The sequence below is a fragment of the Archocentrus centrarchus genome, chromosome 1 (assembly GCF_007364275.1).
Source record: "Archocentrus centrarchus isolate MPI-CPG fArcCen1 chromosome 1, fArcCen1, whole genome shotgun sequence".
Lineage (NCBI taxonomy): Eukaryota > Metazoa > Chordata > Actinopteri > Cichliformes > Cichlidae > Archocentrus > Archocentrus centrarchus.
Window position 1 is genome coordinate 15,043,180 of NC_044346.1, and position 24,855 is coordinate 15,068,034.

At 41.1% G+C, this 24,855-nt stretch overlaps 1 protein-coding gene across 4 annotated transcripts in view; it reads left to right on the forward strand.

The window, feature by feature from the left end:
- Positions 1-24,855, forward strand: part of inpp4b (inositol polyphosphate-4-phosphatase type II B) — a 176,929-nt gene that overhangs the window by 40,858 nt on the left and 111,216 nt on the right. The window contains exon 1 of one of the 4 annotated variants that reach the window (XM_030741764.1): positions 16,084-16,308. The exons of the other annotated variants lie outside the window; for them this stretch is intronic. The gene's annotated coding sequence lies outside the window, so the exon portion shown is untranslated. Of the gene's footprint in view, positions 1-16,083; positions 16,309-24,855 lie in introns of those variants that run through there. 4 annotated transcript variants of the gene reach the window in all.

Consider the following 24,855-nt stretch of genomic DNA (forward strand, 5'->3'; position numbering starts at 1 on the left):
AAATCTCAGTACCATACCATTTTCAAAGTTTAACAAAAATCTGAGCAAGGCCAATTTGAGAGAAGCAGGATGAAGAAAGTTCAAAGAATATGAATGAGATAAATGAGATTGTGTGTATTGGTTGTATCACATTTGTACTCACTTACCTCAGTGAAGAGGCTCAAAGACAGACTGCTAATGACAAACCTGTGTTTGTTGTCAGTGCAAACCCATTACCAAGTGTTCTCCTGGTATAAAGGGATAGGACAGCTGCATTTGGAAGAGCTCTGTCTAATCACAGTCTCATTTATCCTGCTTTTGCTCTCTGCAGTCTGGAATGGATGTGTAAAGCATGTTTTCAGTTTGCATTCCTGTAGCTGACCATGGTGAGGAATTTTGATTGGTTTTTGTGATGTGAACCATGGTGTGACAAACAAAAGGCCTCATTTGAGTAAAACAGGAAATGGAGCATGCCTGGTCATTTCCATAAAGCAGCCATAAAATGTATTCAATCCAATAAAACACAAGCAGAGGGTTTTTACTGTGCTACTATAATTCCCATTTCTTCCTCTGGCTGCCAGAAAGAGCCAGATGCACACTCACACACACCATATGCACTTAAAGCATAGAGCAAGATGTTTGATTCAGAGGGCAATGGAGAAAGAACCAATCAAAGCTTTATCTCAGACCACGGGTCCATTTGCCACACACACACACACACACACACACACACACACACACACACACACACACACACACACTGAGGAAATTGGACAGAGGTTGTATGAGAGAAGTCCCAAAGTCCCAATAATGTCCACACATTTCCCTGAGGGGGAAAACACGTCAAAATGTACATGTGTTTTTTTTGTTGTTGAAATCCAATTATACCACTCTGAGTTCACATTCTGCACAGTTTAAAAATGAGAGTTCAAACACTTAATGACGCACATTGTTTTTTCATACCTGGATCTGCTAATACCCGTGGGATTATACTGGATAAGATAATGTATCTCAAGCCTGAATGAAAATCATACTCCCTCCAACCTTTTCATGTAGGATTTTTATGTAATAGAATAAAATAGGTCTACATGTATGTACTGAAATTTCTGTATTTGTCAGTGAAGAAAGACAACCTAGTAAGGAACATCTATCAATCTATCTGTCTGTCTGTTCGTCCGTCGGTCGTCCGTCTCTCTCTCTCTCTCTCTCTCTCTCTCTCTCTCTCTATATATATATATATATATATATATATATATATATATATATATATATAAAATAGAGTGGTGGAGAGGGCAATCCTGAGGACTTAGCTGAATGGGAAAAACAAGGCAGGCAATCAACACCTACACCCTGCCGGTCATCAGATACCCTGGTGTGATATAAGCTGGCCAAAGGAGGAGTTAGAATCCACTGACATCAAGACAAGAAAGCTCCTTACCATCATGGTGGGTTTCCACCCCAAATCCAGAAGGAAGAAGGCTGAAGACTAGTGAGTGTCAGAACCACTATCCTAGATGAAAAAACAAAGATCCATGAATACATCAGGAAGATGATCACAACTGATTATGTGTTTAGTGAATACCTCAGGCAGCAGAAACCCGAGGAAGAAGGGGAGCAAGAACAGGAACCATTGTAGAAGGGCAGGCCTCTGCACGGCATGTACCACCGGCTGATAGAAGAAGAGGCTGATATCAAAAAATCATACCAATGGCTGGACAAAGCTGAGCTAAAAAACAGTGCAGAGGCACCAATCACGGCAGCACGGGAACAAGCTCTGAGCACAAGATTGATAGAGGCTGGGGTCTACCACGCCAGGCAAGACCCCAGCTGCAGGCTGTGCAGCAACGTCCCCGAGACAATCCAGCACATAACAGCAGGGTGCAAAATGGTAGCAAGAAGGGCATACATGGAACCATAGACATACATGCATAGACGCCTCAATGAGCGGGTCAGCCCATTGCTGTGATACACCAGGGCATCCACCATATTAGATATGGCAGATCTGTGCTGTAAACTAATACAAGTAAATGGACTGAACTTCATAAAGAGCCTTTCGACAGTTCTTTAAGTTAATGCATCTCATTCGCACATTCAAATATGCACTAATATACACTGGGAAACTGACAGGCACCAAAAATAACATAACTTTCTTTGATAATTATAAATGTTAAATACTCCACGTATGTTAGGGTGCAGGCATCAAAACCAGCGTATGTGTTTCTAATGTTTTTATGAGTCTTTACTGCTACCAGTGTTTGTAACACTGCTACTGTGATGATAAATGTCTACAATAACCAGATCCCAACATGTAGAAATAACATCTGTAGTTTTCTGAATTAAAAAAAGCTTTTTTAATTTCAGTGTTTTTTTTAATCAATTTTAAGTATTATTAATGACAATCTTTAAGACAAAAAATGAACAAAGTTTACAAATTAAAATAAGAAACTGCTATAGATATTGATCTACTTCATTTTCTTTTAGCAATGAAACTATACTAAAATTATAGATCTATGTTTTATTGCATACAATAAAATTTTATGGTTAAAAAGGTAAAACATTTCCAACTTTTGTAAAGTGTTTTAGAAATTAATTATATTATTACTACACAGTTTGAATAACTCCACGCAGCACCAGAGTGATGCACCTCTATGTTTATTTTTGCCACATCCAATATGGCGGCAACATTGACGTATGATTCAATGCGGCGTCTGTGTATGTATGTCTACAGTATGCATTCAATGCCATAACTAAGTGGCTGGCACAGTATTCAGGAAAATCTGAGTATGGCCTGGAAGTCCTGAGGTCTCAATGGGACACGCCCCCAAAGATTGTTGAGAATAACAGAGCTAGGATCCTGTGAGACTTCCAGATACAGACAGACAAACTAGTGATGGGCTAACCAAACGGACATGGTAGTGGTGGACAAGCAGAGGAAGAAGGCTGTAGTGATAGATGTGCAATACCAAGTGATGGCATCATCTGGAAGAAGGAACACAAAAAGCTTGATAAATACCAAGGGCTCAGAGCTAGAGAGGATGTGGAACGTGAATGTAACAGTGGTCCCCTTGGTAATCGGGCTACTCGGGGAGTGACCCCCAAACCGAGAAAGTGCCTCCAGTAGATTCCACGAATGGCATCCAGGATCTCTGTCTAGAAGAGCTCAGTCCTAGGAACAGCTAAGATACTCAGGCCTGTGGTAGAGGAGCTGAGGACTTGACCTGAACGTGAAAGACAAAGACCGCCCGCAGGAATTTTTAGGGGGCTAAACCTTGAATTTTTTGTATGCATTTATAATTTATATGTATAAAATTAATATACTTTTTTCCCCCGCAGTCCTGAGATAGCTATGAGCATGATGACTGCACACTCTTCAATAGTTATTTCATGGTCGATATGATTTTACAAGATTAATATTTGTCATTTCAAGTTGATGAGCTGGGATGAATTATTCTGTAAACATAAAACTCTGCTGTATGCCCTGAGCATTCATATTTCCATTGTGTGCTTTCCCAGTTCTCCACGGTTTTCAGACAAGGCTTCGGGGGTCACTGCTAAGCTTGAAATAAATGTTTTTGAGTTTTGGTGAACTCTATAGATGGCAGTTTTGACAGAAATACCACTGCAAACGTGTCTTTTCAGTAACTCCTCGCTATATTGTTTCTCAATATAGTGATCCTTGCAGATTATGTTATTCTGCTGTATACCTGAATTGAGGAATGTCTGACTGGCAGATATTAACCACATCTCAGGCTGCAGTTTGAACAGCTACTGTTCCATGGTGAATTGTCACTCCAATTATGAACTGCTGAAGTATGGAGAATCCCAGCCTGAGTTAATCCTGCCCTGTCAATAATCATGATGTGTAAAAGACGGCGACTTGACATATTTTTGGCATCGCCACTTGCTTTAGCTGGATGAGTGTCAATGTGGTGGGAATTTTCTGTAAGTGCAAGTGTTTACTGCCAGAAGGGAGGGTGGGGTGGAAGCAGACAGAGAAACAGCACAAAGAGTGAGACTTGGAGGGGACACACAGACACAGACACACACACACACACACACACACGCACACACAAGCAGACACACGCTTTTACAAGAACCAATCTCAGAGATATCCAAGAAAGGTCTTGGTAGTGATTGGGTGGACAGCTCAGCAGTGATAACCTACGAGAGTAACCGTCCTCCGATAAGAACTGTCTCTTGTCTGATGGCCACTTTGCTTCCCTCGCCATCATTGTGGCAATGTCAGCCAATGTCACAAGTGCTGAAAAGTACTGCTGTTCAAGTCTGCCATACTAAAATTAGTTAAACTACAGAGCTCTCACTTTCATCTACACTTGCTTGCTGGGAGTCTTGCTATGCACAAAAGTTGAAGCTACTATCCCACTCTTTTTGTGAAACCACTACCACACTATTTCCCCCTATTTTATCCTATTTTATCCCTATTTTATAGTTCTGTAATGGATGCATGCCTTGCCTATGTCCAATTAGTGTTGTGCTAGTGCAGCATATTAAAATGTCACAGCATTACACATAATAAAACAAAACTGTTTTTCCTCCCTTATTAAATTAAATTAGGTATGTTCCCCTTTTTCTACAAACTCATCTGGAAAAGAAAGTTTTGCAGTCCTCTAAAAAACTAAGTACACCCCATGATTCAATAGCTTGTAGAACCACCTTTAGCAGCAATAACTCCAATATGTTTTCTGTATGACTTTATCAGTCTCTAACATTATTGTGAATGAATTTTGTCCCACTTGGCCATTGCATTTGTGCTGATTCGCTGTGTTTGGTTTTCTCCATACATGATGCAGTGCGTTATGGCCAAACCTCTCCATTTTGGTCTTAGTAAGTTAAATTAAAACACAGTAACCAGCCATATAGAACCCCATTTAACAAGAACCAGAATTAAAAGAAGATAATGAAAAGAGTGGTTTGACAGAAAAGTTTTCAACTGCTTTTTAAAAGAGTCCACAGAGTCACCGAAACCTAGCTGGAATGGGAGACTCTTCCAAAGTCCCTAGGTATCATCTACATAGCAATGTGTTCTAATAGTATTACCCAAGGAAAGCATGTATTAGTCCCAGCACAAAACCCCGTGGAACTCCGTGACTAACCTTTGTGTGTTTGGAAGTCTTTAACAACCTGGAATTTATCTAGTAAGTGCAGCTCAAACCATCACAGTACATTTCCTTTAATGTACATTTTACATTTTCTGTCTCACTGCCTTTGTAATGTTAGAGCAATATTATGCAGTATTATTTCTAGTAACACTAATATTTGAATCCATACTCTCACCAGAATGTTGTATTTAATCATTTTAACAATTGTTTATTGACCGTATCACTAAAAGTAATTCGGTCTTAAAACGTGCTTTTAATCTCCCATTTTCACACCTGAAAGCTGCAAAGTGCAAACATAGTAAATGGACTGCATTTATATAATATGTTAGTAGCTAAATGGAGAAAGTACCTTTCAATTGGTCTCTTAGTCACCCACTCATGCACTGACAGCTTGTGTTTATTAAAAGAAAAAAAAAAGATCTATGAAACTGACAGCTGGGAGTATCTTAGGATTCAGCAGCTGCAGTCATATACACACATGTCTGAAGATTTTAGATTTGGGGTCGGTTATATTTGATGTGATTTTCATAGTTTGGCATTTACATGTGCTGATGCTTTTAATTAGACTTTTGCCAGAATTTATAAGTAGAAAATTGCACACTATACAGGTCATTATGTCTTCAAGACATGCCTGTAGTTTAATCAACTGGACTTCATAAAATTAATATAACTAGGCATCAGCTACGTAGCAGTGATTTCTAATAATATTACCCAAGGAAAGCATGTATCAGTCCCAGCACAGAACCCTGTGGAACTCCGTGAGTAACTTTTATGTGTTTGGAATATTCCAACAACCTAGAATTTACCTAGTAAGTGCAGCTCAAACCATCACAGTACATTTCCTTTAATTCCAATGTTTTATTCTAGTATATATAGTAAAATTTTGTGATCAGTGGTTTAAAATGCTGCACTGTGTTTCAGCAGGGCTAGTACAAAGACAATCCCATATTAGGCTCCATATAAACATATCCACTGCCTTGCAGTTGGTGCCTGAACCTCTAAACCTGCCATCAAAGACTACCCGCTCTGTTTCATGTGCAACAGACACCCACATAAGTCTGATCTGTTCAGTTCCAGTTGGGGTTTGAAAGATCTCCCCAAGAGCTCTACAGTGATGAAAAAGAGAGAAGCAAGAAGTGCTGCTCTTTAAATGTCTTGCAGATTTATGCTCTCAGGTTAAAAGATCAGACCTTCCTTGAAACTAAAGCTGGCTGCATATAGAAGGTGTAGTGTGATTAGCATGTCAGCAGAGGAGCTGCAGCAGCTTTGGTGCATTCTCTCTGTCTACACAGGAGGGATAGTATTGCATACATATCATAATACACAGTCACTGTAGTTATGCAAGTAAAAAAACAACAAAAAGAAAACAGGAAAACACACTTGAAGACGGAAAATATGCTTGAGGATACAATTTCAGGTGCCTAGCATGACCTAAGCATGAGTCCTATGGCTTTCTGCCCAGGCATTAACTTTGCCTGGGTAGAAAGCTCTATTGATAAAAATAGTAGCATGTCTCTGTCTTCAGATGACTGCAAAATAAAGCTGAAATTCCATCTGAGTAGACCTGGTATAACAATAACTCAACATAAAACAACTCATGTCATGCTATGCTGAGTCTAGGACGGCAATAATCATACAAATGAAATGAGTTAAAGATAGCTTCAGGTTAAAGATGTAAATCAAATTGTGCATAATGGTAAATTCTGTCTAGTCTTCAGTAGCCCAGATAGAATTTACTATTGTGTTTGGCAGGTTTCTGTCAGTTGAATTCCCAGTATGAGAAAAATCATGGCAAAAGGGTGTTATTGTGCTCATTTTTTATTTTTGTGTGTGTATGAGATACTGAATGTTACATGCAGCACCTTTAGCAATTTTGGTGTCACCAGGATATCGATTCTTGTGGGTTGTTCCAGTGCCTTCCTCGACAGGGGTAGGGAATTCCAGGCCTCGAGAGCCGGTGCCCTGCAGGTTTTAGATGTGTCCCTGATCCAGCACACCTGTCTCAAATGACTGAATTACCTCCTCAGTCTGCAGTCAAGTTCTCCAGAGTCCTGCTAATGACTTCTATATGTGATTCAGGTGTGCTGGATCAGGGATACATCTAAAACCTGCAGGACACCGGCTCTCGAGGCCTGGAGTTCCCTACCCCAGGTCTAAGAGTTTGGAGGCCAGGTAAATGCCACTGCTGTTGTTTCTCGAGCTGTTCACTAGGTAGTTGCACTGTGGTGTGGCACTTTGTCCAGCTGGTGAGGGCTCCTGCCATAGATGGGTGCTGTTGCTTTGTTAGGTGAGTGCTTGTCTATGGCAACGTGTAGATGCGTGGCACATGTGAAGGTAGCACATGATTGCCATCACCCAGCAGATTCTTGCAGTATAAAGAGATGATCAGTGGTATTTAATCTAAATTTAACTGAATTTAGTCAGAAAATGTAAACCACAACTAACTCAGTATTAGGTGGTATAATTAATATTGACTAGATAGTAATTGCCAAAGCTATTTGAAGCAAATGACTCAGCTGGCCTCCCTTTTACATTGCTTTTGTAGCAAGCATACATCTTATGCTGGCTTGGCTGTAAATTCATTGCAAATATCATTTTTTGGTATGTTTTTGTGATTTTATGGCCGGGATAGTGGAAAGAGAAAGCAAACCTACAACTCCCCCCCTGGCTTCTCCCAAAGCTCTGATTGGGGTTTGCATCTTAGTGACCTGTGTCTCCATCTAATAGGATTAGCAGCCTTGTTAGATGGGGGAATATAACCTGACCTACAAACAAACAAGAAAAAAAAAAAAGATCAGAAGGCAGTACATGACTCGTGGGCGTGTGTGAGATGGTCTTAGCTTTTAGCGTAGGTCTCTGATGTGTAGTAACACCCTCTCTTTTGCCAGAGAAGGTGCTGCATTTCCAGTGATTGTAAAATGATATACTGTGTAGAGAGGTTTCACTTTAGTCTTACATTCTGCACATTCCAAGTGGTCATAAATTATTCTCATTTATGTACGTTTAATTTCACATACCTCCCAGAAAGGCTCCAAAGAATGATTTTAATAAATGGCACATTTATATTTCTGTGGACTTTTAGTTGCCTCTCAAGCCCAGGAAGTGCTGTTTTTAATCTGCCTGACACCCATCAGGCATCACTGTGTCTTCAGAAATCCTCTTTCATAAATTCTCCTTTATTTCACTTACTTTAAGCTGAAATATCGGTACACTGACAGGCTGACTTATTAGTCACTTGATTACTTTGATTTAGTTTGCACCACTGTTCTTATTACTTTCGCCAGTTCTGTACGTTTGATGCTCCATTACAAGCAAAAGTAGGAAGATACAAGATTAGGGGAAAAAAGGAGAGAGAAACCACGTTTTCCCTGTACTGCATGATAATGAGTGAAGTTTTTACTCAGGAACTGAAACACCTTTGGATTAAACAACTGAGTGGAATTAAAGCGACTGGAAGGTTCTACAGTATTTGGAAGGTACAGATGCATGGACCATATGTTGCCTGCATTATGGGGCTGAGATGACCCTTGCTTATAGGCACACTCCACAAATTATGCAAAACTTTTAATAAGGATTCAGATCAGCCAAAACATGACTGGGATGTGAGTTTGATAAGACAGGTAAGTCTGACATATTAATGAATCTAAGAGCTGCTTCACCATGAAGTCCTTTACAGACACAGTGTGACCAGCATTGAAAGCACTGCTTTCCCCCCTTTTTTTTTTATCAAAATGAAAATCCACTGTTACCTTTAGCACACTTGTAAAAGCACAGCAGCTCTGCGAATGACAACAGTGGGGGAATAAATGGTCCCTGATCCCAAAAAAAGAAAGGAAAATAAAAAAAACACCCAAAAAGTTAAAAGACCAAGTCATTTTTATTGACATCAGAGTACTCACTCTGCCATGTTAGGTTAATGCTACATATGTCTCACATGACATCTGCAAAGCTCTGTGGACATGCTGTTTGCAGCGAAACCTGTCACGCTGGAGCGATGTGTTAGAAAACATTTGAAGCTCTTTCCACAGCCTGAGCCTCTGAAGTCCTTTCTCACACTGATGATATCATTTTTATTGTCTGACAATACTTCAAACTCCTGTTTAGCTTGCTATATTTAGAAAGGCACCAGATAATTACTTTGTTTTCCCACATCATTCCCCCCACTGTGTTGATGTACACTTCAATAAAGTGACTGAGCATGGCAATGAATATTTACAATTGTTGGAAATTAAGTGTACTCTGAGTTTTGTTGTTGGGGTGTATGCAGTCATTCGTGAAAACTGTTGTTGGAATAGTGCACGCTCATTAAAAGCAACCAACTAAATCTAAGCAGGGAAGCTAATTACTTATAAAAGCTGCTCAGCAGATGTCTGGTGCTGTTGCCACAAGGAGACGCCCTTTCTTTTTGAGGTAAAACCTTACTAGAGACAAAGTTTATTGCTATTTAATTCAGTGTCAGTGTTTAGAGTTTTGTATAAACTGTAGAAAATGCTGTACATTTCAAAGTTTTAGTAATTTTAGATGTATAGGATCCCCCTTAGCCAGTGCCATCAGGGTGTCTGATTGGCCAGAGTCATACTGTACTATCTTTAGTGACAAGAAAAATTAGTCTTGCGACAGATGGGGTGGCCTAATCTCAAAGCCTAATCTAAAGATCATGGAGTCATTCTGGGATTACTTGAAGCAACAGAAGCAACTGAGACAGCCTAAATCTCTGGCAACTTCTACCTGCCAAGCAGGCCACTTTATAATACACACACCCAGGAGAGTTTGTGCTATTTTGCAGGGAAATTGTGGTCACACCACATGATTTAGTGTACTTTTTATGAACTTTGTAAAGTTCTTACAGTACTTGAATTTAAAAATATTACAAATATATTTCCACATACAGGGGTTGGACAATGAAACTGAAACACCTGTCATTTTAGTGTGGGAGGTTTCATGGCTAAATTGGACCAGCCTGGTGGCCAATCTTCATTAATTGCACATTGCACCAGTAAGAGCAGAGTGTGAAGGTTCAATTAGCAGGGTAAGAGCACACTTTTGCTCAAAATATTGCAATGCACACAACATTATGGGTGACATACCAGAGTTCAAAAGAGGACAAATTGTTGGTGCACATCTTGCTGGCGCATCTGTGACCAAGACAGCAAGTCTTTGTGATGTATCAAGAGCCACGGTATCCAGGGTAATGTCAGCATACCACCAAGAAGGACGAACCACATCCAACAGGATTAACTGTGGACACAAGAGGAAGCTGTCTGAAAGGGATGTTCGGGTACTAACCCGGATTGTATCCAAAAAACATAAAACCACGGCTGCCCAAATCAGGGCAGAATTAAATGTGCACCTCAACTCTCCTGTTTCCACCAAAACTGTCCGTCGGGAGCTCTACAGGGTCAATATACACGGCCGGGCTGCAATAGCCAAACCTTTGGTCACTCGTGCCAATGCCAAACGTCAGTTTCAATGGTGCATGGAGCTCAAATCTTGGGCTGTGGACAATGTGAAACATGTATTGTTCTCTGATGAGTCCACCTTTACTGTTTTCCCCACATCCGGGAGAGTTACGGTGTGGAGAAGCCCCGAAGAAGCGTACCACCCAGACTGTTGCATGCCCAGAGTGAAGCATGGGGGTGGATCAGTGATGGTTTGGGCTGCCATATCATGGCATTCCCTTGGCCCAATACTTGTGCTAGATGGGCGCGTCACTGCCAAGGACTACCGAACCATTCTGGAGGACCATGTGCATCCAATGGTTTAAACATTGTATCCTGAAGGCGGTGCCGTGTATCAGGATGACAATGCACCAATACACACAGCAAGACTGGTGAAAGATTGGTTTGATGAACATGAAAGTGAAGTTGAACATCTCCCATGGCCTGCACAGTCACCAGATCTAAATATTATTGAGCCACTTTGGGGTGTTTTGGAGAAGCGAGTCAGGAAACGTTTTCCTCCACCAGCATCACGTTGTGACCTGGCCACTATCCTGCAAGAAGAATGGCTTAAAATCCCTCTGACCACTGTGCAGGACTTGTATATGTCATTCGCAAGACGAATTGACGCTGTGTTGGCCACAAAAGGAGGCCCTACACCATACTAATAAATTATTGTGGTCTAAAACCAGGTGTTTCAGTTTCATTGTCCAACCCCTGTATATCATATGCGTATACTGTCACTGGCCACTTTATTAGGTACAACTTGCTAGTACCCGGTTGGACCTCAAGAGCTGCGTTAATTCTTCACAGCATAGATTCAACAAGGTGCTGGAAACATTCCTCAAAGATTTTGGTCCATATTGTTATGATAGCATCACACAGTTGCTGCAGATTTGTCAACTCCTGTTGACTTCTCCGGTTTCACCACATCCCAAATGTGCTCTACTAGATTGAGATCTAGTGACAGGAGATAATTTGAGATTGGGTACACTGTGGTCATATGGGGATGGACACGTCAGCAAAAATACTCAAGTAGGCTATGGCAGTGAAATTATACTCAGCCGGTACCAAAAGGGGGCCCAAAGTGTGCCTTGAAAATATCTCCCACTCATTACACCACCAGCAGCATGAACTGTTTATGGAAGGGAGGATGGATCCATACTTTCATGTTGTTTACACCAAATTCTGACCCTACCATCCGAATATCACGTCAGAAATCAAGACTCATCAGACCAGGCCACATTTTTCCAATCTTGTCCCTTTTTGGTGAGCCTGTGGGAACTGAAGCCTCATTTTCCTGTTCTTAGCTGACGTGAGTGTCACCCGGTGTGGTCCAATGCAGCTGAACATTGAACTTTAAAGCCCATCTGCCCATCAAAGTTCTGAATGTTGTGCGTTCAGAGATCCTCTTCCCCATACCTTGGTTGTAGCAAGTGGTTATTTGAGCTACTGTTGTCTTCTTGTCAGCTTATAGCAGTTTGGCCATTCTCCTCTGACATCAACAGGACATTTTTTAGAACTGCCACTCAATGGATATTTTTTATTTTCCAGACCATTCTCTGTAAACCCTAGAGATGGGAAAGTGTGGGAGAATCCCAGTTAATGAGCAGTTTGTGAAATACTTAGACCAGACCGTCAGGCACCAGCAAACATGCCACATTCAAAGGCACTTAAATCACTTTTCTTTCCCATTCTCTATACAGTATATGTCTAATGTAGGTCTCAGCAAGAAACTGAATAAGTGTATTTGTGTCATTGTGAAGGTACATCATTTATATAGATAATATTCACGTAAACTGGTATTTTGTTTCCAGGGCATCCATAGGGTTCACATCAATTTGTGTCAGTGAATATTATAAATATTCACAAAAAAGAGATAAATAAGGAGGAAATAAACTGGTTGCCCTTGGTTTCTCCTAACTCACAGATGTTGAGATAATATACTATTACTACTATATTACTATATACTATTAGTACTATATATATATATATATATATATATATATATATATATATATATATATATATATATATATATATGTCCTACAGTACATCCTTCTTGTATGCAGGGGGGAATTTGGATAAATGGGACATGGCAAATTGCCTTATCAAGCCCAAAATAATCACCTGATTCTGAAGTGCACCTTTCCAGGAAACCTCCTCTTTTTCATAACCCTCCCAAACCTTTCCCTCAATAATCCCACTCCAATCTCCTCGAGGTGGGATTTGTCTGGATCAATTTCATAATGCATTATTCATTTGAGAATTTAATCAAATATCTCCCTCACAATCAGCCAGTGCCTCTTGTAAACCCTCCCACCCCACACCCACACCCACATATCCTCTTTCTGCTCATTTTATTGGTGATTGTTAGTGTCACCTGCAATAGCAGATTATCAGCCAAATAAATTACTGGGTCACAGGTGAATTAGATGCTTGGCTGACTGTAATCTTTTTTTTTCTTCAGGAAAAGTAGCTTATTGTAATTTAGGGGTTTTTTTCTTGAGAAAATCCCCTCCCGCCTGCCTTACCGTGGGTTCCTGCAGCGTAATGGTTTCCTTTGAGAGAGACACTGGTGGAAAGTGCTGATGCTTGTAGGCAGTGTGTGTGTGTGTGTGTGTGTGCGTGTGTGTGTGTGTGTGTGTGTGTGTATGTGTGTGTGTGTGTGTGTGTGTGTGTGTGTGTGTGTGTGTGTGTGTGTGTGTGTGTGTGTGTGTGTGTGTAAAGGCTGCTATTTTCCACGGCTAACTGAGCCACTGATGAGCTTGCCAGCCAGGCCATAGTCGTGTACACTGTGTGAGCAAGCCTCTGGGCAAGCAGTCTTTGTAATCTTGTGTGTGGGTGTCAACATACTGTGTACTCATGCTGGGTGGGTACAATTAAAACCAAGCTCAATTGAGATGAATGCTATGATGCTACAGCATTTTATGGCAGTAGTTCATAACTTTCCCTACAAGCCCAAGCACTGCAGTGTGTAAAGTATACAGTTTCTTGTACAGCAGTCTGCCTTTTAAATTTGTTGATGGCATTTTGCTTTTCTCCACCTTCCCTCACCCAAGAGGACTGAAGAGTAAATGAGTGTGGGGTAGGGCGGCTCTTGTCCCTGCTTTGTTGTTCTGCTGTGTTTGCACCGATGGAATTATATGATAATCAGATATAAGTCGACACGGCTTCCTTCGCCGCACACCCAAAGAGGGTGGGAAGACATTAAAAAGGCTTTTTTCCCCCCTCCCCAGGAAATACAAACATATTTGTTTTGATCTTATCGCTCTCGCTCCCTCTTTTTTAAAGAATTTAATGCGCTATTCATGAGTGTGCACAACAATAAAAGCACTTTCGGAATCTATTCATCTGTGATCTCAGAGCCACCATGGATAACTTGTGCTTTCACATATTTAGTTCAAAAAGCTGTTTTTTTGGTGTTGTTCCACATCAGCTGGCAAATATGTCATTTAGGCAAATAATATGGCTGTGGTTTGCTGAGAAACAGAAATAGCTAGTGGCGCTTCTCCCACTCTTTTCTGCATCTTGTTGTTTACTAAGGCAAGGTGGAGCGAGTCATCTGCAACTGCAGCTAGTGCATCGACTCATTTTTACGTTATCCCGCTGGAAAAGAAGGGCCAGGAAAGCTTCTTCTGAAACTCCTACTCAGCTCGAGAAAGTGCGCCTCTACAGCTTTTACGTTACAGCTTACACATCCTCTCTTTCACCCCCTCACTGAGAGACGCACAAACAGACACTTGACACTTGTGAGTGCAGTTGTTTTGGTCTGTTGTTATCATCTCAGTGCCTGCTTTAAATATGGTATGAAATCATTTAATACAGTCAAAAATGCAATATGCAACTTTCACGCTGCATCGCACGCAGTCACACATTAGCACAAAGATTGCATCCCGTGAATATGGAGACTAAAATAAAAGCCACACTGGCCCATTAGAAAAATTTTGCACGCAAAACTTTCCATCCACGAATCTCCCCCAAGATGTAATGTATTTCAGTTTAATGCTCGGAGTTGTGTTTGAATCATGCTCGCTAGGGGATGAAGGCTCTCAGGTACAGAGTGTGTGTGTTGTAGCCTCGGGGTAAAACTCATCCGTTCAAACATGTATGTTCAGCAAGGATGCACTGAACTCTGGATTCAGCTGTATGATGGAGTCATTGAGGAGTAGACTCTCTAGATCTTATGAGGCATCAATCTCTGTCTTTCTGCCTGTCTAGGCTGTTAACCACCTCTGGGCTGCACCATTGATCTCTGTAATTGTCTCCCACTCTTCAAAGGGAGCTAAGAGTTGGTTTGATCCGAGCTGTTTACTTTCACAGCCCCTATAGCTCTGCTCTCTAAAGAAGTGAGCTATCAACCACTTCAGGCATGAGCTAGCATATTATAGCACCATTATTGTGTGTCTGAGCATGTGAGTGAGTGTGCAAGAAAAAAAAAAAAAGAAAAAAAAGCAAGCTAGAGTGAGAGAGACCCGGCATAGCCTGTAGCCTCGGGGTGAGCTAGCAGCTTCTTGCTGTTACGTAAGGGCAAGAAACTGCAACCAGGATATTCCCTGTTTTCTAACCACAGGGATCTAACAAAATTAGTGCAAAGAACATATTATAATTGTGCACAAAATTATAGGCTGCATTCAGTCATTGTTTGCTTGTGGAATGCTTTCTTGATGTCAAGCACTGAAAGCTTCATACTAAGGCCACCATCAAGATGACAGCAGTGTGACAAACAGGATGTCGAGCATTGCAGTATGTTTTGTGTGTGATAAAAAGATAGCAGCGTATCCCTCTGAACTCGGCATGCAAATTCTTTTCTATGCTACATTTGTGAACCGCACAGTCAGAAAAGAGGAAGTTTTTACCCCCCCCCCAAAAAAAACAGCTTTAGCTGATAAGAGCTTGCAATAAGCAGCTGATATTAAAAGTTGGCATACTTTAACCATATGTTCAGATGGATCTTCCTCTGCTGACAGAGGCAAAAAGTCCATTTTTGAGTAACCTGATCAAAAAGGACTATTTTGATGTGCTGTAATTTCAATGTAGTACTTAAGTCCAAGGATGGAGATTTGTATGAGGCAGTGCAGTCTGTAGACCTGCTACCAAGCCATGTTTACAGACTGTAAGTGAAGGGAGCCTTGATTTTTATCACCTAGTCTGCAGTGGGGTTAGCTATTAAAGTTTATGAAGCAAAGCTGAGAGTGTGGGGGAAGGCACTGGTGGTATGCATCCAGTGTACCAAGGGCATGATGCAGTTACTTTTTTCTCCTTCCTGGAGCTTTTACCAGTGAAGCTGATGTACATGGGAACCAGGATTTGTATTTAATAGCACTGAAACACATGCAGGGCTCAAAGAATGAGCCCTGTGTAGGGTTAGCACCAAAACACTCCTTCAGGGAAACCTGTAACTAGATAGTTTGGCTGGACACTAAAGAGAAGCCAGTGGAGTAAGAAAGAGCAGGAAGAGAGGCAGGGTGATGTGAAATGCTAATAGAGAGCCAGGAAGGGATTTATGTTTGGGGGCAAGCATTGACAAGCTGAAGAATGTGTGAGCAAGTATGAATGTTGAGGCTGTATTGCTTCTGTTATGGCAAATCACAGAATCTCAAGAACCTTAAACTATTCTGGGAAGAAGAGAGATATTAAGCTGTCCACTGCTGTGTAGCATTTATCATACAAGGCTCTATAGATTGCTGTGTACTTACAGTAACCGCAGGAGACAGAATGCTGAAAGGAGCTTCCTTTGGAGGAAACCACTGTCTCACAGCAGCCGACTTGTGAGTATTTACCTCTCAGGTTGAAAAAGACGAGCCTCCTTTGAGTACTCGTCAGGCGTCTGGATCAGGTGCAAAAATACCGTCTGGGATTCTTTAGCTTTAAGAAAGGCAAGTAGTGTCTCAATTTAAATGTTTTTGAGAAGTGAGTCATTATAATAAATATGTTTATTATACTGGAAAGACATGTTGTGGCAGAAAGCTTTATTTACTTCTCGCTTCTTCAGGTCACAGTGTTGAGGTAATGTGTGATATTTGTTGAAATGTCGCCGCTAGAACACGGGAATCTGATTGAAAAGAAAATCTCACATTCCCACATTCTGTTCTGGCACACTGCAAATATACAACAGCACAAAGAGCACATGTGGTAAAAATCATTCAGTGGAAAAGCTCCAGCCTTCTAAAATATGGAGACTTGATATTCTGTGCCACACTATCAAAGGCTGCATAATAGGCTGAGATAATGATTGAGTTTGTTTGTCACTGCAGCCCATTTCAGCACAGTGAGCTGTGCTCCTCAAACAGTTGGCTAATTAAACTAACAAATGCATTTAGTACTGACATAACTATGCAACTAAAACCTCAATTTTAATAATGCTCGGATATTAAGATATTGATAGTTCTTAATCGTGATGCATGGTAATGTATGCTTTGTCAATGATTGTGGTACAGTCAATGATTTTGTTTAAGAATGGACTTTTCTTAAGCCCATGCTGTAATACCAATTTACAATTGTCTCACTCTGGAGATAGATAAGAATTATCACTGAATTATGTTGAGCACAGGAGTGAAGTTATGGAAACCTATGCCAATTAAGAGCCCACTTCCACAATTTTACACTCAATAATCCAACTATAGTTGAAAAGGATTAAAGTTTTGCTTTCTTTTATCAAAGCCAGGCCCAGAAGGCATTCAGCTCTCCTGTTTCATTTTCATGTTTGCACAACAAGGCAGGCTTGTTTTACAGTAGGTGCATTTGGTGCCTTTGATAAATTTCAAAAGTTATTCATAAAGCAGTCAGAAATAGTGCAAACTATTAATAAGGCATGTAATGGCGAAAAAACACTAGAAGAACACATCAAAGTGTTTTGTATCAAAGAACAAATCAGCAATATTGCATCCAGATAAGTCGGCTACACACTTCTTAGAGCGTGCACAAAACGCCTTAGGACTAAAAGTAACAAAACAAGAAGTACACAGAACAGAACCTGCTATAATTTCCCCATACTGGCCAGACCATTAAAAAGCCCGTAACACTGTATCAGCCCTATCACTGCAGACCATCACATCAAAATTCAACAGCAAATCTTTGCATCATGGCATAAATAAGACAAACCTGATTGTAATATAGCCTGCACTTGTTTTTATTTCTTGTAGATATGAAACAATAGTCATTTTGAAACTTTTCTTGTGAACATTCGTGCTTCAAAAACACCATTAGGGCTGACTGACTCAAAAGAGTCATTATAAATAGACTTGGGAAACTTTCTTCAAACATGCATATTAATACACAGACATAAAAAAATAAAGTATCCCCTATTTAAAGTTTAAGGTTGTGCATAATAAAAATAATCTGCTCTTTATCATGTCAGAAAATTAGGCAAATACAACCTCAAATGAACTAGAAAACATGACATACTACACCATGCCATTATTTATTTAACAAGGCACTCAGTAGAGTGCATACTTTGCCCACCCCAAATTTTTATGTGGCAATATTACGCTGCAATAGATGCTACACAATGTTGTCACAGATCATAAAATATTTTTAGCATCTGGATCATTAGAAATGAAGTCCTCCTTGGATCATGAAGAAACTTTGCTATAGACAGAACTTACAGTCATGAATCACCACCAAAATGGCATCAATTGTTCCTTGTACCAGCTCCAATAACTCCAGAAATTTTCATTGATATCCGTTCAGAATTTCCCGAGTCACCGTGCTAACAGACAGACAGACCAACATGACTGAAAACATAACTTCCCTCCACCTATTGGTGGCCGAGGTCACAATTAAGCCAAACTGCAGAAACAGTGTGTGAAAGACTATGTACAACCTTACTGCTTCCATAGGAATGGAAAGGGTAAGTAGCAGCCAGGTGAAGCTAAAACGCTCTCGATTTAGTGGTCATCAGTGTGTGAGCAGTGAGCACCTCTATAAAAGCATAATTTTTGGCAGTTTACTAGTCTGGCGCATTCAGGTGTGTATTAACAAAATACCAAGACATCAGCAGTGATCTTAAAGAAGTAATCATTGCTGGCCATCAATCCGGGAAGGCCATTTCCAGACAGTCTGAAGTCCGTTCTACAGTGACAAAGATCATTCACAAGTAGAAAACATTCAATGTCCATCTTCACAAGAGTTGACGTCCCACCAAATTCCTCCCAAGGTCAGACCATGCAATGCACAGAGAAACTGCATTAATGACAGTACAATTAGAAAATGATTGAACAAGTGTGGTTTGTTTGGAAGGCTTTCCAGGAGAAAGCCTCTTCTGCAGCAAAAGAATGTGGTAGGTTTTTTTGCTTAGGTTTTCAAAGTTGCATCTGAACAAATCACTTCAAGACTTCAAGGAACAATGTCCTTTCGACAATGAGACCAAAGTGGAGATGTTTGGCCGTAATGCACAGCAACACATTTGGTGAAAACCAAACACAGCATATCATTACAAACACCTCATACTGTACCAACTGTCAAGCATGGTGGTGGAGGAGCGATGATTTGGGCTTGTTTTGTAGTCACAGGATCTGAGCGCCTTGCAGTCATTGAATCAAACATGAACTCCTCATGCAACAGGATTCCAAGCACAGAAGCAAGTCTACAACAGAAAAAGAAAATAATCAATATTTTGCAATGGCTCAGTCAAACTCAAGATTTCAAGCTGTGTCAGGAAGTACTGTGGCAGGACATTATGAAAGCTGTGTATAAGCAAATACCCACAAACCTCAACAAACTGAACTGTAAAAAAGAGTAACACAGAATGTGAGAGGCTGAAAAAGTCATAGGAAAAGATTACTTCGGTGTTATTTTTAAAAAGTGGTTCTACAAGCTGCTGAGCAACAGGATTAGTTTTTGTTATTATAAAGTATAATGACAGTGTAATACAGTTTGGACACACGCATAATGGATGTGTCCAAACATTTGACTGGTACTGTATCTATGTGTTGTCATCTGAGTTTGAATTGAATTTTTTTTTAGGACTAAATTACTTTTTATTATGCCCTTTGACACTTACTATCCCCCATTGTTGAAAAACCAAACAACTGCCCCATGGAAATGGCACACCCTGATGGCAGTGGCCGCCATGGTATGCCACAGCATTTTATCAGCAATACCACAAAGAGTACAAGGCCTTAAACTTTCCAACATTTCCATCTAATCAAGCATCTACTGGAGGTGTCAGAATAAGCCTTGAACAACCCAACCCACAACCATTAGAACCTAAAGGAATTGCTTCCATTGCCCTGTGCCAGATACCGCTGGACATCCTCAGAGGTGTGGTGTTCATGGCCCCGTGGCTCAAAGCTGAATGGCACCATGAGGAATGCAGCAAGCTTGTCAGCGCTCTAAACTGGAGATAAGGTTCATAGGTTTCAGCATTAACAACACATTATTAGCAGTTTGATAGCAGAAGGCTCATGTTAAATATCATATTATGTTTTTAATGCTGTGAGCATGAACATTCAGATTTATCACTTTCTAGGGAACTATCTACAATCATCAGGTTTGGTGTGTGTGTGTGTGCCTTATTTTTCTCTTTTTTTTTTTTTTTTTTTTTTTTTTACTGTGTTTGTGCAGAGATGGCTCAAGGTGAATGGTGGCTAGGCTGATAGAGCCAGGGACCAATTTTCATATTCATAGACCTGTGGGTAATAAAGAAGGCAAAATTGTAGAGTCATATAAAAACCTAAGAACTTCTAAAGATGTCACTTTAATCACAAGCTTTAATTCAAACCAACACATGGACAACATTAGTGCTGGTTAGTTTTCTTTCTTGTGTGTTTGCAGTGAAGAAATAGATGGAAGGGTGGAAAAAAAAAACAGATGAAAAGAAGGGGAATGAGGTCAAGGTAGAGACCCGTGAAAAGAATAAGTTGGGGAAGAATGCAAGGACAGTGTTGAGGGTAGACGACTATGAATGAGAACATCGGCTCACCCGGGGAAAACACAACCCAGTGCTTTTGTCTGTGCTTATTCGGCTTTGGGGTGACTGGTTGCCTGAGATCCTTCATTGCCGTCTGTTCCAAGACTTGAGCTGCCAGTGGCATTTGCTCTATCATCTTTACACAGGCTAACACATTGACTGCCTATGGAATTATGCAAGGTCACTGAATCGGTGTTTAATGCCCCAGTTTAAAAAAAAAAATGATTAAAAAAGTGTTAATGAAGGAGTACATTTCTAAGGCTTTTTCATTTTTCATTTCACAGCCAGGAGCCTCAAATATTTTAACTGCAGCAGGTAGCTTGCAAGTCAAATCCCTGCTACTCTCACTGTGCTTTTCAGGAACTCAGAGTTATGATCTACAATATGTCAAACATTTCGATCTTCAAAGTACGGCTTTAACATGCTCCATTGCAGTTTGCTTGAGACATAATTTGAACAACCTTTGATACAGGCTTCTCCATGCATGCAGTTACCCCCAACAGAAACGTCTCTGGTTCTGTGAGATTTAACCTAATTCCTATTCTATGCTGAAAAAGCAATGAAGAAAGGCTACAAAAGAGAAAAAAAAAGAAAAAGAAAAGAAAAAAAGAGCAGCAACCAGCTAGAAATGCGCAAATGGATTTGGCTACAGCTCTTGTGTGCATAAAATCTTTTGCAGAGTCAGAGTAAGCAGTTTGTTAGCAGTCTGGGAAGGATCTTGGGTAATCTTTTGGCAGGTATGAGTCCATGCATCAGTCTCTGGTTTCCACTTGGCACACGGGTCATCAATCCGAACGGTATTAAAGGCAGAAAGACTATTTTAAATCCAGTGTTTCCACCCTCATTCCCTTATTTCACACCCCACCAATTAAAAGGTTGATTCCTAATCACCGTGACCTCCAGTGCTCAGTGCATTTGTACCAAGCGGTGTGTACTTGTGTGTGACACGTAAAAATGTCAGGTGTTTGGGTGGGTGAGTGCATGCGTGCACGTACGCTGAAGTGTTTCATGTGTGCGTGTGTGTCTCATTGTGTTTGCTTGTGTACCTGCTCTGGGTGATAAGGGCCAGTGTGGAACATCTCCTTTGTTCTGCCAGAATTACTCATCCCTCTGTGTCAGCATGGGTAAATTAAACCCCGCTTAATCTGAGGTTCGAGCTCAGATGGTAAAAGCCTAAGCTTGGTGTTGCTGCTGTTGCCTTTGGGGTTTGTTCAGCATTGTCTCTGTGCTTCAAAATGCATTGATGTTACTATTATTATTATTATTTTCCCCTTGCTCTCTCACTGGCAGCTGCGTGTGTCTGTAAATATTTGAGTTAAAATTTTAGAGAGATTCTCAAGAAGCCTCTTGCGCGATCCTCAAGTATGTCAGGGTTTATTTTGAAGTGTTTATCTGTATGCAAACACACACCTACACGTGTACCTTGCGCCGTGTGGTCGGAATTCATGTTAATTCAAGCAGCCATAACAAGTGTCTCTTTTCCTGTTGGCCATCTGAGTCACAGACTGCAACTGAAGTGTGACACACAAGTCTGTCTGTGTGCTCCCTCTTCCTCTCTCTCTCTCCTCTCTCTCTCTCTCTCTCTCCCTAGATTTCCTCCTTATATTATTCCAAATCTCTCTCCCCTTTTCTGTGTTGCTATCTTGGTTTTCTACCCATTAATTGTCTGTCTTCCTTCCTTTCTGCCTCTTCCTCTCCTGTGTTCCACCCTCCTCCTTCTTCTTCCTCCTCTCTGTTTGTATGTGTCGGCTCTCTGCCTCCCTCCCTCCCCTCTTGTCACTCCCTCCTCCACCTCTCTCTCTCTCTCTCTCTCTCTCGCTGGTCTCGCTTACCGTCAAGCAAGCCACAGCAGCAACAGCAGTAGCGGCAGTAGCTCACTCTAGCCAGTTCTAAGTCACAGCGGCGGGTGCAGTGTGTGTATGTCAGTGTGTGTATGTGTGTGTGTTTTATGGTTTTACATGTTTGTATCAGCCGGTGTGCCTGCTGCTTTTTAAAGAGTGACTATAACAAATACATGGAGTTACTCTAACGCAGGGATTGGAGGGAGATATGTAAGAGGACCATCCTGGAGCTCATTAAGAGAAGGAAGGAAGACATAACATCACTTTTTTTCCCTTCTCTCGTCTTTATTTCAGCCTCTCTTTTTCTGTCAGACTCTCCTCAGTCCTGTAGCTCTTCTCTCACTGTTTTACTTGGTTGTGCTGGTGCTAGGATTCTGTCAAACACAACTGTAAGTGGACTTCCTTTTTTGTGTGTGTGCGTGTGTGTGTGTGTGTGTGTGTTGTATGTATTTGGTGTGTGCCATCACACTCCTTGTCAATTTTAACTTACTCTATAAAAAGCTGTAATTTGCATGTGAGTGCTCATGTTTAGATGCTAGAATAAAGTGCATGCCATGACATCTCTAATGACTTAATTAGGCCAGTTTGTAGAGCCCATTTTGTAGTGAAGGAGCAGTGTATTCATGTAGACACTGCTGACCTCCATGGTGCAAATCTGTTCATATTCATAAATGTTAATAATACTCCAGATGCATATTATTGTGCCAAACTGCCACTGCTGCCATTTATATGAAATGTCATTTGTTGGCATAGCATGTGAATGAATGTCCTCTCCTCCAGGTATTCTCTGCAGCTGGTGTGTGTGTGTGTGTGTGTGTGTGTGTGTGTGTGTGTGTGTGTGTGTGTGTGTGTGTGTGTGTGTGTGTGTGTGTGTGTGTGTGTGTGTGTGAGAGAGAGAGAGAGAGAGGGAGAGACAGATAGGGAGAGAAGGGATGATTGAGAGAGTCCTACTGCATGTCTGTGTGTGTGTGTGTGTGTGTCACTCTGTCACCCAGGGCATGGACAAAAATCAATAGATCTACAGCCTGAGGTGGGCCGTTTACCTCTGTCAAGTGATGAGCAGACACTGTGGCCTTCAAGGGTCCATAGACAAGTGCTTGGGATGGTGTGCAGACCTGCAGTCTGTCAGCTCTGCATGTTCCTACACAAGTGTCTTTCATCTTTTGCACATGATTGATCTTCTGCATGTGTGTGTGTGTGTGTGTGTGTGTGTGTGTGTGTGTGTGTGTGTGTGTGTGTGTGTGTGTGTGTGTGTGTGTGTGTGTGTGTGTGTGTGTGTTAGAGAGCTCTATTTTGTTAGTAAAATGTCACTTAAAACAGACTCTTTTTCTTTTTTCCCTCAAACTGGTGACAGAGACTATACGTCAAAAGTTTTTTCTTGCTGTTTGCAACCGGTGGGACTATTAGAACCAGCCAAGAGAATGAGTAAGAGCAGGTGAAAAGACGGATAGAAAAAAGAGAGAGCCGGAGCATGTAAGATGAGAACAGAGGTACACCATCATAATCAATCCTTCGTGATCCTGGAAGAGCATCATTTGTCTGCTTTTCTCACTCTACCCCTCCTCTTGCTCTCATCTTTCTCTCATTTTCTGTGGTATAGCTACTTTGATTTTGAGTAAGAACACCAGTCTCCAGAGCTTCATTACTTTTAAAGCCTTCATCGTAAGAGGCCATAAAAAGATTCTAAGGAATGGATTTACCAGACATTTTGTACCGACTTGCCAGTAATGGCTACGGGGGAATATAATATTCCTCCACGGTGTGTAATGGCCTTCTGTGCCTTGTGCTCTGGGTTATCAGGGCAAACTGGGATTGGCTAAAATACGTCAGCGCTGAAGAATATGACATTGTGCATGTTAAGCTGTGCCTGCTGGGGATCCTGGCTCTGTTTAATTCATAAGAACATAGCACTATGCTGCATAAACTTGTAACTGAATGCAATTCTTGGGCTTGTGTGTCTGGTAAATTGGAGTTGTTTTTAAGCATTGCACTGACCATGTGTTTTGGTATGTTCCTCTTTTTTTCTGTGTTTGCATGCATTTGTTTTCCATCTTGAGAATGGATCAGGGAGAATAATGTGTCTGGGGCAGTGTGTTGCCTTAAGAATATGGGGATTTGTATGGGGTAGCAGGAAAATGCCGGGGAGGAAATGATTGAGAGAAAAGGTCACTAGACAGGATGCCCTTTTTTTTTATCTGATACGGGAGACTGCAGAGAGACCCAAAAGGGGGGGAGAGAGGAAAAAGCAGTGCAGTGTTAGGAACAAAGATTAGAAGTGAAAGTGTAGCTAAATGACCAAAGAAGTGCTATAAATTGTGCTAACTCAGATATTAAGCTTTGCTTCTCATATATATCTGTTGCAGCAGCAGCAGCCCTAGTTATGACTTAAGTATCCCATTTCCACAGGCTGACAGTGTATTGTTTGTGACCTTTTCTCTTTAGGTTGAGTGTAAAACTGTGTGGTGTTTTACTCTCCACCTTTGCTTTCAATCATAAGCTGTACCAGCCAGCTGGAGCCTTCTCTCTGGGTGCTCCAGCTTCCTCCCACAGTCCAAAGACATGCA